Source organism: Rhinopithecus bieti, unplaced genomic scaffold (assembly GCF_001698545.2).
Source record: "Rhinopithecus bieti isolate Rb0 unplaced genomic scaffold, ASM169854v2 scaffold_13262, whole genome shotgun sequence".
Lineage (NCBI taxonomy): Eukaryota > Metazoa > Chordata > Mammalia > Primates > Cercopithecidae > Rhinopithecus > Rhinopithecus bieti.
This window is the reverse complement of record NW_016808004.1, coordinates 961,108-976,781: the sequence shown is the minus strand read 5'-3', so window position 1 is coordinate 976,781 and position 15,674 is coordinate 961,108. Positions and strand designations below refer to the sequence as shown.

General features: G+C 38.6%; 1 protein-coding gene across 13 annotated transcripts in view; it reads left to right on the top strand.

The window, feature by feature from the left end:
- Positions 1-15,674, top strand: part of CHCHD3 (coiled-coil-helix-coiled-coil-helix domain containing 3) — a 302,539-nt gene that overhangs the window by 95,508 nt on the left and 191,357 nt on the right. The gene's annotated exons all lie outside the window — the stretch shown is intronic.

Here is a 15,674-nt window from a genome sequence, read left to right as displayed (position 1 = left end):
GGCACTGAGGAGAAAACATGCATACCTAGTCATAGACTGCTAAAATTTCAGAACTCTAAGGGTAAAGAGAAAGCGTTACGAGCTTCCAGAGAGAAAGAACACTAATTTATAAAGGAAATGGGATCAGCCTGGGTTTAGGCTTTTCTTCTGCCAGAGTGGAAGCTAGAAGATGGAATGACACCTAAAAGGACTGCAAGCCCAGAATTCTCTATTGAGCTCTCACTCAGCTGTTAGGGTGAAAAAGAGGACCATGGATATACAAGGATTTAGAAAATTTATTAATTTTAACTCTAGCAGGCAGAGTCCATTAAGGAGATCAAACACACCAGTTATTTTTTAGAGAGAATTTAATGTAAGAATTGTTAATGAGGCATTTAAGAGCCGAAAAGGCAAAAATAAACAAAAAAAGTAACTCTAAAGCAGTACTGTTTAACAGAAATATTACGTGAGCCATCATTGTAGTTAATTTTCTAATAGTTCTGTCACAAGTAAAAAAGGTAGAAATAATTCTGTTTTTTCTCAGTATATCTAAAATCACAACATATAATGAGTATAAAATTTATTTTCATACCAAGTGTTCAAAATCCAGTGTGTATTTTATGATTAAGCAAGTCTTGGATTGGACTAGCCACTTTTCTGGGCTCAGTATCCGCATGTGGCTAATGGGGACTGTATTGGACATTGCAGCTCCAAGGTATCTCAGATGTAACACTGGGGGACCAATGGGAAGAGGTAGTTGTTAAAACATTAAAGCTTGGAGGAGAGGTTCTGTGGGATGTAGCTCAGACCTCCGAGGAAGGGGCATTTCCTAGCTGGTAGATTGCTGTCTCTGAACTCTGAGGAGAGAGACCTGTGGTTCTGGGACTGAGATTTTCAAGAGTGTGCCAGTAGGTAGGGTCAGTGTCTCCAGAATGGGGTGCACTGAGGCTGATTTTGCAAGCAGACTCAGCTCAAATAAAGTGCAGACTCGACTCAACTGCTGCTACTGCAGCAACAAGCGCTGCTGCTGCTGGGAAGCATTGAGGCCCGAGTGACGCCATAGGAAGCAAACGGGAAACAGCTCCTTGTTCTTCCACCAGCCTTGCAGTTTCCCTCTGGCTTCCCTTGTTGGGTCCTAGTAGGGCCCCAGTTATGTAGCAGAAATGTGTTTAGAGACCTCGCCCTCCCCACCAGCCTCAACATCGTGAAGCAGAGAGCAGAAGAGGGCTGAGAAGCTGCGAGTCATAGCCAAATGTTGAACACAGTAGTCCATCTTAGGATAATACTTAACAAGTAATTCTAACCAAATTAATTACAACAGAGATGTCCATGTAGGGGAAGATGAAGAGGAGGGGAAGCACCCCTGAACCCCTGAGGATCAGTCTTTGCCTTGTGTACGTGAAAGATAGACTGGGATTGTCTCATAAAGTGCTAATAAAGATTCTTGAAATTGAAGAAAAATCCTTGAGGAAAAAAAAACACCAAGAGCTTTATGAGTTTCAAAGTACTGAACTCTTAGCTCAGAATTGGGTTGGGGGAAAGTCAAAGTATTCAAATGATTTCATCTTACTGGGTTTGCAGGAGTAGTGTTTGAGGAAATACTTATAACTGTGTTTTTAAACAACAGTAGAGAAAAGAATGTGAAATTTTTTTTGTGAGAGTTAGGGGGAGGGTATGGTAACTTGATACAACCAGCAAAATGAGGAAAAGGAAAAAAGTAAAATTAGTATTAAACATGATATAAAATGGAAGAAATAAATATATCAGTTATACTGTTAATAATTGTGACTGGGCACAATTACCCATTTAAAGATCAAGGCCGCCACATGCACAATAAGAGCTATGTATTTATGTGAAATGCAGTTAAAACAAAGTAATTTGTTTTAACCTTAATAAAGGTTAAAAATTAATGGATTGGCAAAGTTGTGCCAAACAGAAAGAAACACGAAAAAAGGTACAATCAAAGGTTATAAACACTAAACAGAATAAAGAAGCAAATTATGTAATAACAAGCACAGTTTATAAAGACAGCAGCCATTAACCTTTATGCATAAATCAAATTAGCAGCTCAATGTATAAATCAAAAATGATTAGAATTTCAAAGTTTAGTTGATTTACAAAAATAATAAGGATCTTTGCATAATTATTTTTTCCTTGAAAATGTTTACTCTGGCTTCGTGGAGAAGCATGCTAAGCTTTAACATTTAGCACATCTAGTATAAAAAGAGACAGAGTGAGTTAGGTTGTGTGCATGTGTCTGTGTATGTGTGTATGTGTGTGTCTGCGTAGGGGAGCAGAAAGGCCATTCACATCCACCTCTCTTAGCTCCACATCTGAGAAGCTAAATGCAGGTATAAGGTGAGAGGTTGCAGTATGGTTCAAGCTGGAAGGTCTTTTGAAATCAGAAAGAAGAGGAGAATTATTGATTGTTTTCCTCCATAGGGCTTACAATGGTAATGTCATCTCTTTGTCTGGCCTAAGGTTTCCCTAGCCTTATCAATGAACATAATTTCAAAATTCGAGTCCTGGCGAAAATGTGTCCCTCATGAAAAAGAAATGTAAGTGCAAAACAATATAAAAGACTTGATGTATATTTTGTCTACGTAAGTGTACTGAGATTCTCACATTATTTCATAGCTTATGGTCCTCTTTATGAGACTCCATGTGTGTCTTTCAGGTCATGGAACCAGGATTATTGTCCTAGTTTCTGTCTTCAGGAGGAAGCCATTTCACATTGTCATCTGTCCAGGGCTCAAGCTGCCCATCTTGGATGGGGCCGCTGCTTGCAGGAGGAGTTGATAGTTTGCCTAGCAGGGCTCATGAAAGGGATTTGCCCGGAAATGTCTGCGTTTGACCTCAGGTTCCTTTTTCTTCCAACTGACTTCACGATTGTCTATCTCCAGCATCTTAGTAAATACACAGCAGCAGTGCTCATTCCAGTGAAGGATGCTACAGGGGAGGATCCTTGAGGAGGGGTATAAATACTTTCTAAACAATAGTAACAGGTCATGCATGACCCTCACATAACTTCTGTGAAACAGGTTATTTATTTATTTATTTTTTGAGATGGAGTTTTGCTTTTGTCGCCCAGGCTGGAGTGCAATGGTGTGATCTCGGCTCACTGCAACCTCTACCTCCCGGGTTCAAGAGATTCTTCTGCCTCAGCCTCTCCAGTAGCTGGGACTACAGGCACCTGCCACCACACCAGGATAATTTTTTTATTTTTAGTATAGTGGGAGTTCACCACGTTGGCCATTAAGCCCTGCTGATAAGACACGGTTTAATGGTGGTGTCTTTACCTCCCCATTCCCACCATTATTCACCTGTATATTGAATATTATGACGTTTGATGTGAACTTTGAGGTAAAAAGCTGATGATCTCAGTTTAAGATGCCTCTAAATATTCAGTTCAAGTTAGACAAAGAAGTGGCTATAGGTCATTTCAGTAGAGGAAGACTGGGATGCTTTGTGGTGTTGTGTAATTTCCTCCTAGGTAGTTTTGGTTATGAATTTCTGAGAGAGAATGGGCGCAGGAGCCATGGATATAGTAACATTAACTTATGAGCTAAAATCAGAATACTTTTCAAATATAAATGTATTTTTCAGTGCAGTAGGAGGAAATATTTAAGAAGGTTGAAGAGCATCTAGGACAGGTGGTACTTGTTCCCAAATGAGAACTGAAATAGGGACTTTAGGTATAAAGTAATGTACAATGTGTAAATGGGAGGCAATCATCTGGAAGGGGGAGATGAAGGCTATTTAGGATTATGGCTGTAGGTAATCCATAATTATAGTCCTAGGCTTTCAGTTATGGGTTGAGTTTTTTTTTTTCTCTTGCATCATTTTGAAGCTATGCAGACATATTTTCAGATAGTGACAAAATTTTATTGTGAATTAAAATAAAATAACCTTTTCTATGTTCCTGTGGAAAGGAAGGAAACCTTGACTTAAATTCTGAGTGCCATTTTCAATGGTATTTACACAGAAATGTAGATGACCAAAATAAATGTCCTCTTGGTTTTATTCAGAACCAGGACTTAATGATGGTTAAATACAGTCCTCCCTTGATATGCAGGGAGGATTGGTTCCAGGACCCCTAAGGACTCTAAAACCCTCAAATGCTCAAGGACCTTATATAAAATAGTATAGTACTTGCATATAATTGGTGCACTTCCTCCATATACTTTACATCATCTCTAGATGTACTTATAATACAATGTAAGCACTATGTAAATAGTTGTTAGACTGTATATTAAAAAATTGTATTATTATTTTTTATTTTCTTTCTTTTTTTTTTAGAGATAGGGTCTCATTCTGTTGCTCAGACTGGAGTGCAGTGGTGTGATCACAGCTCAGTGCAGCCTCCAGCTCCTGCAGTCAAGCGATTCTCCTGCTGTAGCCTCCCTAGTAGCTGGGACTTACATGCAGGTGCCACCACACCTGACTGATTAAATCAAAATTTTCTTAGAGATGGGGGCTCACTGTGTTGCTCAGGCTGGTTCTGAACTCCTGGCTTCAAGTGATCCTCCCACCTCATCCTCCTGAGTAACTGGGATTACAGGCGTGAGCCGCCGAGCCTTGCTTTTATTATTTATTTTTCCCTAAATATTTTTGATTCCCAATTGGTTAAATCTGTGGATGAGGGACCCATTTTATTTAATGTATTGCTAAATTACCATTATGTAAAATATATATTGCTAAATAATCATTAAATAAAGAGTACCTATGTTCCATGATATTTAAAAAATATGCCCACACTCTGTATTCATTCTTTCAAAATATATTTTGAATGCTTACCAAGTGCCAGGTATTATTTTGTGTGGGGATTACAGTGGTACGTAAGACAAAGTTCTACCCCCATGCCACTTGTTTTAATGGATTTTAATGGTATCTATATATATATTTTGTGTGTGTGTGTGTGTGTGCGTGGGTGTGGGTGTGTGTGTGTTTTCTGTAAGAATGCAGGCTCTGAAGTTGGCTGAGTTTCATTCTGGCTATACCTCTCACTGGTTTTATTTTGGATCAATTTGACTTTGATAAGTTTCTTATGACCCTTGAATGATGTGAGCGTTAGGAACACTGATCCCTTGTGCAGTTGAAAATCTGTATATAACTTTTGGCTCCCTAAAAACTGAAATGCTAATAGTCATCTATTGATCGGAAGCCTTACCAATAGCAGAGTAGATTAACACACATTTTGTATGTTATATGTATTACAAACTGTATTCTTATGATAAAGTAAGCTAGAGAATAGAAAATGTTAGTAAGAAAATCATAAGCAAAAAAAAATTTATTATTTTTAAGCAAGAAAAAATACATTTATTATTTATTAAGTATAAGTAGATAATCATAAAGGTCTTCATCCTTCTTGTCTTCAGGTTGGATAGGCGGAGGGAGAGGAAGGTTGGCTAGTCTTGCTATCTCTGGTGGTAGAGGCAGAAAAGATGAAAGGACAGGCAGGCGTATTATGGAAATGCCTTATAATTTCTGTCTGACTTTTTTTTTGCTTTTTCTGGTTTCTCTAAAAATGTTTCTACGTGGTACCAATTCTCCTCCCACTGTTTGCTTTAGTTTCAGTGACTATATTTTAGAAGAGTTCCTGTCATAAAAGAAGTCATTTGTAGTCTTGGATAATCTGAACCCTTCTGCCACATTGTCTCATGTCAGTTGTGTTCTGGCTCTGCTGCTTGTACATCTTCTCATCGTCTGGCGCTGTTTCGAAAATACTCATCTCCATCATGTCGTCCATCTTCTGTTAATTGCTCTGGTGTAGTGTCTGTTAGTTCTGGAATTTCTCCAAGGTCCATCTTGAAATCCTTCATCCCCCACCTTCTTTTGGTTATATTCACAATCTCTTTCATGATTTCCCTGGCTGGCTCTGTTGTAAATCATGTGCAATATCTGGACACAGTTTCCTCCAGTAGGAATTTGTTGTTTTGGGCTTGATGACTTTCATGGCTTTTTCTGGAACAACAGTGGCATCTTCAGTGATGTAATCCTTTCAGACTTCATGATGTTTTCTCTGTCTGGGTTCTCTTACATAGTGTTGACAGTCCTTTTCATAGATTATCATGTCTGATGAAGAAAGGTCCTTATGACCCCCTAATGTACAGGCTGATATAAAAACATTCTGTTTGCAGGTAAGTCACCACTTTGACGTGTTCAGTATTGAACGCATGGGGTTCTGGGTGGCTAGAGGCTTCATCCAATATCAAAAGAACCTTAAAGGGTAGTCCTTTACTGGCAAAGTATTTTCTGATTTCAGAAAAAATCATCGATGACAATCATCAATGTAACCTATCCAGAAAATAGGTTTTTATTGTGAGGACCTTCTTGCACAACCAAAAGATTGGCAGCTGGTGTTTGTCTTTTCCTTTCAAGGCTCAGGGGTTAGCAGCTCTATAGATAAGGACAATCGTGCCATAAACTCAACTGCGTTTGCACAAAACTAATAGAGATAGCCTATCCCTTCCTGTCTTAAATCTTGGTACTTGCTTCTCTTCTTTACTCATATATGTCTTTCATGCCATTTATTTTCTAGAATAAGGCACTTTTGTCTACATTAAAAATCTGTTCAGGCAGTTATCCTTTCTTAATGATTTTTTTTTTTTTTTTTTTTTTTTTGAGACGAGTTTTCCGTCTGTCGCCCAGGCGGAGGTTGCAGTGCCGGATCCTCAGCTCACTGCTAAGTCCGCCTCCCGGGGTTTAGCCATTCTCCTGCCTCAGGCCCTCGCGGATGTGAGTGGACTACAGCGCGCAGCCGCCTCGCCCGGTAGTTTTCTGTATTTTAGTAGAGAACGGGTTTCACCGTGTTAGCCAGGATCTGGTCCTCAGATCTCCTGACCCCTGTGATCCACCCGTCTCGGCCTCCCAATGTGCTGGGATTACAGCTTGAGCCACCGCGGCCCGGCCTTCTTCGGCCTTCTTAATGATTTTTAATGGCATCTGGGAACTGGTTTGCTGTTTCTTGGTCAGCTGCTTCTCCTATTATCTCTTATTATCTTGAGATTTTTAAGTAAAACCTCTTTCTCAAATTATCAAACCATCCTTTGCTGGTATTAAATTCGCCTTTAAGCTGTCACATAATGGAGACTTGACTTTTCCTCAAATCTCATTAGAGTCTATAGGGTAAGCCTTTCTTAGCAATCCAGCACTCACATAAAAGTTGCATTTTCAATACAAGATTAAAAGATATTTCTCAAAATATGCATGGGTTTTGCGCCTGCTGGCATAGCCACATTGAAGGCTTCGTGAATTTTCTTTTCTTTTTCTACCACAGTCCTTATGCTGGATTCACTTATCTCAAAATGGCAGGAAACTGCAGCTGCAGACCTCAATCTATGGTACTTATCAAGCAATTCAACTTTTTTTTTTTCCTGTAATGTCTTGACTTTTCTCTGCTTCTTGGGAGCACTTCTAGCATCACTGGTGACACTTTGTATGGGTCCCATGATGTGATGTAAAGTTATGGTATTGCAATAAACACAATGAAAAAGACATGAGAACCTCAAGAGATCACTTTTTACTGCAGCCTGCAATTTACTGGAGAGACTAACTGCTCACTTGGAGATGATTAGCATCACATAGTGTGTTAAGCAGATACTCTAACTCCTGAGCTCACCACAATAGCAACAGGAGGTCCCTACTGAATTACAGCAATACAGTATGTACTATAGTTAATTTTATGCAGTTATGACTTAATACTGCATCTTTACCTCTGTTTACATTTCCCTTCACTGCAGATGGTGCCATGTACAGTCTGTTTGTGTGCATACGTTTTGATAAATTTTAACTTCTTGTTTGAGATAGTCTCGCTCTGTCACCCAGGCTGGAGTGCAATGGCGTGATCTCAGCTCACTGCAACCTCTGCCTCTGGGGTTCAAGCAGTTCTCCTTGCCTCAGCCCCCCGAGTAGCTGGGATTACAGGCGTGGCCACCATGCCTGGCTAATTTTTTGTATTTTTAGTAGAGACGGGGTTTCGCCATGTTGGCCAGGCCGGTCTTGAACTCCAACCTCAGGTGATACACCTGCCTCGGCCTCCCAAATTGCTGCGATTACGGATATGAGCCACCATGCCTGGCCAATTTTAACTTTTAAATAATAGATTTGTGTATATTTTATTATAGTGAATGATAAAACTGACCAGAATTAACATATTTTATGCATTCATGACATACTTTAAAATTTTATTTATATTTATAGATATGTGGTTCATCTGTGAGTTTTATCAAATTGCTACAAATCTTCAAAAAAATTTCAATATACTTATTGAAAAAAATGCACATATGTGGTTCTACACAGTCTAAACCTGTGTTATTGAAGGTTCAGCTGTACTTATAAGTTCTGTAAGCCTCAATTTTGCATAATTTCTCTGTGCCTCAGCTTTTCATCTGAAATATAATTCATTTAATAGGGTTGTTGTGAGGATTAAATGAGTGACACCTGTCAAATGCTTACATTTGTACCTGGCACAAGTAAGCATAATAAATGCTAACTCTTTTTCTGTCACACATGCAGATATTATATATGAATTTAGGCTGGGTGTGGTGGCTTTTACCTGTAATCCTAGCACTCTGGGAGGCTGAGGTGGGCGGATCACCTGAGGTCAGGAGTTCAAGACCAGCCTGGCCAACATGGTGAAACCTTGTCTCTACTAAAAATACAAAAATTAGCCAGGCATGGTGGCATATGCCTGTAATCCCAGCTACTCGGGAGACTGAGGCAGGAGAATCGTTTGAATCCCGGAGGTGGTGGTTGCTGTGAGCCATGATCACACCACTGCACTGTAGCCTGGGCAACAGAGTGAGCCTCCGTCTCAAAAAAAAAAAAGAAAATTTAAGATGGCCATATTCATGTTTATGTATTTATTTTAGATTTTCAATCCACATATATTTTCTTCCAGGATTTGAAACAATTTGAGCTGAGAAGTGTTAAGCTTCTCTATTCCCTTATTTATGTCAAGCCTTACTAATCAAAAGCTGTATATTTGTTTTGTCATGATTTTTAGTAGTCTAATAATTACTTCATTGAATTACCCAGCTCAGCTCTTCTGTTTAAAAATAGATGGTAAACAGTATCTTGAATGCTAGTTCACCAGGTTCTGACAAAATATGATGCATGAAAATAAAATTCATCGTTAGCATTAAAATGACCTTTGAGGTTGTAGTCACTCATTTTTCTCTTTCAGTGTTTGAAACAGTCTTTCTGCGTCAGGTGCATTGCAGTATCTCCTAGATATTGCCTGTGTATAATGGTCACGGTTCAACTTTAGATAAGTCATTTAGTCAAATCACTTTATCTCTAGCAATCTCTGTTTCCCATTTATTCTTTCCCATTATATGAAGTTCTTATCAACTTTCTCTCCATAGTATAATGGCCTTATATATTAAATTATAAAGTAATTTTCTAAGCTAGAATTGTATAGAATTACTTATGTGTCAGCCTATATGAAGATAAAAATCTAAGTATTTGTGGATGGCCAAATGAGCAGTATCCAAATTCAGAAAAACATTTAGGGCCATTGAAGGCCAAACCAGTTTGGGAAAGGGGTGGTAATAATTTAGACTCTGGCAAACTCTGACTTAGTGTAGTATAAACAAATTTTGAAAGAGCCTATTTTAAAATAACCGTGAATAATGTGAGATTTAAAACTGTCCTTACATGACCACAAAGGTGAGTAATATAGTGGAAACTAATTCCTATAGGAAAGTTTACTCTTTAGGAGGTTGAAGAAGCATGGCTTTGGAAGTCAGATCAGCATCTTTCACGCCTCTGTTGTACTTCTCAGTTTTCCTCATGTTAAAAATGGAGATAATAGCTGGTGTGGTGGCTTGTGCTTGTAATCTCAGCACTTTGGGAGGCTGAGGTGGGTGAATCACTTGAGTCCAGTTCAAGGCCAGCCTGGACGACATGGTAAAACCTCGTCTCTATAAAAAAAGCCCAAAAATCAGCTAGGCTTGGTGGCATGCACCTGTGGTCCCAGCTACTTGGGAGGCTGAGGCAGGAGGATTGCTTGAGCCTGGGAGGCAGAGGTTGCAGTGAGCTGAGATCATGCCACTGTGCTCCAGCCTGGGCACCAGAGCATGGCCGTGTTTAAAAAACAAAAAACAAAAAAAGCTAGAGCAAGTAATGCCTCCCTTATGGAGGTGAATGAAGTTCAATATGTTAATGCCCTGCTAAAGTTATCTTTAAAATTCTCTTTCTACTTTTGTAAAAACTTGAGTTTCTTTGGAGTAAAGTCACACTGGCTAGTGTTTACCCTGGGACTGAAATATAGAGAACTAGATTTTATACCAGCTGTCCATGAAAGTTGAATATTTTATAAGTAGTTTATTTTTTTCCCATTTAAAAGGACATGTAATAATATTCATGATAGGAGATTTGGCTGGCTTTTAGGAATTCATTTTGCTGGTGTACGTTAAGTCCCTCGCCTGATTGACAATATACTGAGGAAAAGAGCTAAGTTGCTGGGGCTTGAGGTCTAAGGGCAGCACTGACTGGTGTTTGTTTCATTAAGCTTAGGCAAGCTATCCAATTACTGAATGCAAACAAGAAAAGTTTACACTAAACTCCTACTTCTTTGCTTGAAACTCTAGAGAATTTAAATGAGGAGAGATATGTATTTAAAAGAAAGAAATTTACATGAAACTTAAATCAGGGGCTTAATGTAGAATATATTAGAGTAGGAGATCTAAAATATTAAGTGGGAAATGCCAATAAATAAAAAAGGAATGTATTCTCTAAGATGCTTGGCCTGTTTAGTTTTGTTTTGAGATAATTCTTAAATCTTTGGAAACCCAAGTTAATAATGAGAGACTTATTTTATCTCCTGCCTTTACATATAAAGTCCTGCCTTCCCTTGGTCAATGAGAGCCTCGGTCTTCTCTCCTTGGTGAAGTGTTTCCAAAACAACATGGCTTCTGATTTTGTAGCTTCACTATCTGGGCGGTAGTATTTGGAGAGGCCAAGATGGCAGGACTGTCTCATTTGGTTCAAAAAGAGAAACATTGGTTGACAACTCATCCACCTTTCGCAGATGGCCGTTGAATAGTATAGCTCCATGCGATATAAAACCAAGGGGCCAGAGAGGAAGCTTTGACAAGAATTGGGGGCTTCTGAAAACATAAGCATTTTTTCTTTGCAGAATTGACAGCAACCGGTGATGTAGGAAACTTAAAAGAAAATAATTGCCATGCAGTATTTTGGAGGGGAGGACTGGGGAAATGGAGAATGGTACAATTTTGAAGTTTCAAATCTATTGCTTTTAATTGGGAAATGGTACAACTTAGAAGCTTCTTATCTTTGGGCACTGGACAAAACTGAACCTCAGTCAGTATACCATTGAAACTCTGTCCTCCAAAAGAATCTGAAGGCAAGTAAAATTCTTTGCAGAGGTGATTTCAAGCCTCAGAAACCCTTCTAAGGCTGTCACAGGAATCTCGCTGAAGGAAATCCTTTCTTGGTGCTTCTGGACCCAACTGGTGTTTCCTCTGCCTAAGACACTATCTTCTTCCCCATGTTGCTCAGTTAATGTCCTGTAGAGCCCAAGTTAAATACCAGTCCCACCCATGCAGTGTCATAGATACCTACCTAACTTTTTAAAAATAATGCACCTGTTGTTTGTAATCATGGCTCATGAAAGTGGGGACTGTGTCTCTTGCTTACTACTTTATTCTTAGTAACCAGAGTAGTCCCTCTCACCTAGTAATTATATACTGAATAAATTTATGAATTCCAGTATGTAGTTTTTGTTGAGTACTGTAGTGAGAAATCTCAGGATTACAGTACTATATCTGCCCATCAAGTAGAAATTATAACAGTATCAACCTGAGAGAGAATATAATGCCCCTCTGTTTCATTTATCCCCTGCCACCACCTTTTTCAAGATTTTTTATGGAATGAGGAATAATATGTTTAAGGTATAGAGTTTTTAGAATGTTTACATGCAAGGGACCATAAGATTATATAGTAGTTCAGTCTTCAAATTTTAAAAGTGAGGAAACTGAGGCTTATTAGATTGTACAGCTAAGTTGTTAATAGGAAATGAGAATTTGTTCAAAGTCCTACTGCCAAACTCCCTGATGACAAAAAATTTGGTTTCTTAAATAGTCACTGTATAGACCTTTAAAAAAGTTTTAAAATTTATAGACATTCCTTTAAAACATTTGAGAATTTGTGCAGTTCTATTTATAAGGATGAATGAAAGGATAAGAATTTATTAAGAAAGGAAAATAATATTCTTTTTGGTCAGTTTGCACCACTGCCAATCCTTTTTCAATCCAGGTGTCAAATATAGTTAGGTGTTGATGTTGGAGGGGCTCTGGACTGTTGTGGCACCTCCTGTTGTAGGCTATTTAATGTAGCCTGGGATTATATCACAGATGTGCCACATCTAACATGGTGGCTAGGCCCTTAGAGGATACGGTTTGCCTCTCTAGGTATTTCTTATATACCATAGCGTTCATTATATCACAGATGTGCCACATCTAACATGGTGGCTAGGCCCTTGGAGTATACAGTTTGTCTCTCTAGTTGTTTCTTATATACCATCGCCTTCTGTTCTTTTGCAGTTTGTTTTCCTTGTTTTGTTTGTGGTTGGAAATATGCCATTTATTTGTTTATTCATTCATTCATACATGCATACGTCAACAAGTTTTTCTTGCGTATTTAGTATGTGGCAGGCACTTTTATAAGTACCGGGGATATAGCAGTGAACAAAAATAGGGCAAATCCTTGTCCTTATGGAGCTATGGACAAGAGGGAAAGGAAGCAGCTTGTGAAAGGGTCAGGCTGCTGGAGTTAGTAGAGTCAATTTGTGATATTAGAAGTCCTTAGATATCATAAAAATAAAGCAAAACTTATTGGTGAAAAACTGGAAAAGATGATGGAGACGACATTGTAGTTAGTGAATTTGGAGATTGTCGTCTTCATTTTGGAAAATCACTGCTTTCTCTGTATTCCTACCTGCGTAGTGAGTACTGTTATTATTACTGCTACTTACCTAACATTTACTGAATGTGTACTGTGTTATGGTCATTGTGCTAAGTGCCTTGTTTATATAGAACCCTGTAAGTTAGGTATTACACTATTTCATTTTACCCATGAGAATAGCAGGACTCACTGGAGGTTAAATAAAGTACTTATTCAGATAGGAAGTGTAGAGTCTTGATTTGGACCCAGAGTTTGCATATCTGTATCAGTCATGGCAAGCTAAATATGTTTATTTTTATTATCACGTTGAAGACTTTTGTGCTCATGTTTTGCTTCTTTTTCATTAACTTGTCAAAATCCTTATGATCCTGTATTTCTTAAAGTTGAACCATGTAGAACTCCATATATAATTAAAATCTAAGCCATACATAAGTAAACTAAAATGGAAAAAAAAGTAGTAATTGTTTAAATAAACAGTACTTTAAAATTAGATACACCAAATGTGGTAGATACGATAATCCAGTTGTACAGAATTCATTTTATGTTCATGAATGTATAGTAGCATTTTAATAAAGATTTTATGTTTGTAAAGTGCCTAGCACAGTGCTTAGTAGTTGATCCATAAATGATAGTAATTTTATTATTTTATTTTAGTTTCCACCTCACATGTAAAAATAGGTAACGCTTTTTTACTTATGGGTAAGATGCCCATAAAAATGCTTTAAATACAGTGTTGTATATGATAACCTCAGCAGTTATTTGCACAATATTCTCCTGTGGACCACTTCATTTTCGATGTTCCAGGATTTATTTGAGTACAAGTGTATTTTGGTAATTAAGGACTGTGGTCTTACACTTTAGCGTGCATCAGAATTCTGGAGGGCTTATGAAAAGACAGTTTGCTAAGCACTATCCCCAGAGTTTCTGACTCAGCAAGTGTGGGGTGGTATCCGAGAAGGGGCATTTCTGACAGACTCCCAGTTGATGCTACTGCAGCTGGTTTGTGGACTGTACTTTTAGAACTGCTGTTCTAGGGAAATGGTGTGACTTCTAATTATTGCTGTTCTCTTACAATTACACATATCTAGTGATGTTAATGTATTGATATCATTGATATTGCTGAATTTATTGTATGGTCCTTGTGAAATAATTTAGAGAAATTTGGTTTGTATAAGTGTCATTGTGCTTACAGCTTAGGAAGTTTCCCAAAGGTTACTTTTGCATTAGAGAATTTTGAAGTACAGATTTTAATTTGTTTCTATTCCTCTTTTTTTATTCAAGACACAAAGCTACAGAGCTTTGATTTTAGGGGAAAGAATTATAACTTTGTAATATATCTTGCAAGGTTATTTTTTTTTTTTTCTGTTGTAGTTGATTTCTGAGAATTCCAGAGTATCAGGATGATGTAGCAATTTAAAATAGTAACAAAAAATTTTATCTCTAGTTTTTTTCAAAATCTTTTTAAAACTAAAATTTGACAGGCTAGTCTTGAGTAGAATTTGATGCTCATGATTCACACGTGTAAAGTAGATTTCACTCAGAATTTCACTTACACCAACATAACAATTTTACTTTTCCTTTTTAAAGCATAGCTATACCTTCAGGGATATGATGGTATAGTAGGGTTATTCTCTGAAAGAAGAAAAGGCAATCAGAAAATCTTTGTCCATGAGATTAGACTGAAATCTTTAGTGATTCAGTGATGACTGAATGCCTCTATGTTCCAGGCACTATGGCAAAAGTCAGTGCCAAAGTAATTTATCTTTATCATGTACAATGAGGGGTTTTAGTGGGTTGTAACTTAATATGATCTAATTGTGTGATGAGGCTACTGACAAATCTAATGCAATCCTGTGCTTCATTAATAGAACTAGTATTGTGTACAGATCCAGGGAAGTAAGATTCTTCTGTCTTATTTTGCTAGAGTATGTCTGGAGGGTTAGGTTTAGTTTGGAGCTAACAGATAGATTGGAGTCATTCCAGAAGTGAGGAGCCCTGCAGTTGAAAGCTGTGGTCATATTTGCATATAAGGATTGTTGGAAAATAGGGATAATATACTGGGAGGAAAGGTGTCCTCATTAGTTCCCTAATGTCTGGCTTCTCTGCTGTGATGTGACATTCACAAGGACAGTGACCCGTCCATCTGGTTTATCGCTGTGTCCTCAATGCCTAGCACAGTGCCTGGTGTGCATTCAGTAAATAGACGAGTTAAGTTTGGAGAAAGAGATGATGGTTACTTTCAAATATTTGTCATGTAGATGGTTTTTTTTTTTGAGACGGAGTCTCATTCTGTTGCCCAGGCTAGAATGTAGTGGCATGATTTCAGCTCACTGCATCCTCTACCTCCCAGGCTCAAGCAGTTCTCCTGCCTCAGCCTCCCAGGTAGCTGGGATTACAGGCATGCACCACCACGCCCAGCGAATTTTTTTTTTTTTTTGAGACGGAGTCTCGCTCTGTCGCCCAGGCTGGAGTGCAGTGGCCGGATCTCAGCTCACTGCAAGCTCCGCCTCCCAGGTTTACGCCATTCTCCTGCCTCAGCCTCCCGAGTAGCTGGGACTACAGGCGCCGCCACCTCGCCCGGCTAGTTTTTTTTTTTTTGTATTTTTTAGTAGAGACGGGGTTTCACCGTGTTAGCCAGGATGGTCTCGATCTCCTGACCTCGTGATCCGCCTGTCTCGGCCTCCCAAAGTGCTGGGATTACAGGCTTGAGCCACTGCGCCCGGCCGCCCAGCGAAGTTTTGTATTTTTAGTAGAGACAGGGTTTC